Genomic DNA, 720 nt, shown 5'->3' on the forward strand with positions numbered 1-720 from the left:
AGATAGTGAGTCACAATGGCTCACTGTCTACGGATGACCTACACTGGGAATACACCCATAGACACTATTGACTGCATCACCACCTTCTACAATGCCACTGGCACACCAGCCACTAACCACATCAAACACGCCAACACAAACACCATCAAATTTCTCATTGCCTCTGAAGACGACCTTTTTGCCTGTTTCAAGGAACCTACTTTCAGAAAACTCACACAAGCTTCACTTACTCCTGTTCTCTCTATTGAACAAAAAACTAAATGCTCTGTACTTGTAAGAAATGTCGACAGCTCTGTCCTTTCAGCACCTACTACTATCAATCTCTCTCAAGACATCTCTCACAGGAATGCTATTACTGTAATGGAGATATACCCAGTGCCCAATACAAAACACCTCAAGATCCAATGTTCCTCCCCTACAGAAGCTCAAAAACTCTTGCACCATGGAGTTAAAATCCTCAACACCAACACTCCTCCCTATCTCATTAGTCCAGTTGACTATCTTCCTTTGCTGCAATGCTTTAAATGCTACAAATACAGTCATGAAACCCGGAAATGTAAAAGCCCACAAATTTGTTCAAAATGTTCTGCAGAAGGCCATTTTTACACTCAGTGCTCTGCCAACACTTTAAAATGCATCAATTGCCAAGGAGGTCATTCAGCAGTTGACAAATCTTGCCCTTTGAGAAAGCAAACCCTAAAATCTCTTCGCAATAACCAA

The sequence above is a fragment of the Procambarus clarkii genome, unplaced genomic scaffold (assembly GCF_040958095.1).
Source record: "Procambarus clarkii isolate CNS0578487 unplaced genomic scaffold, FALCON_Pclarkii_2.0 HiC_scaffold_558, whole genome shotgun sequence".
NCBI lineage: Eukaryota > Metazoa > Arthropoda > Malacostraca > Decapoda > Cambaridae > Procambarus > Procambarus clarkii.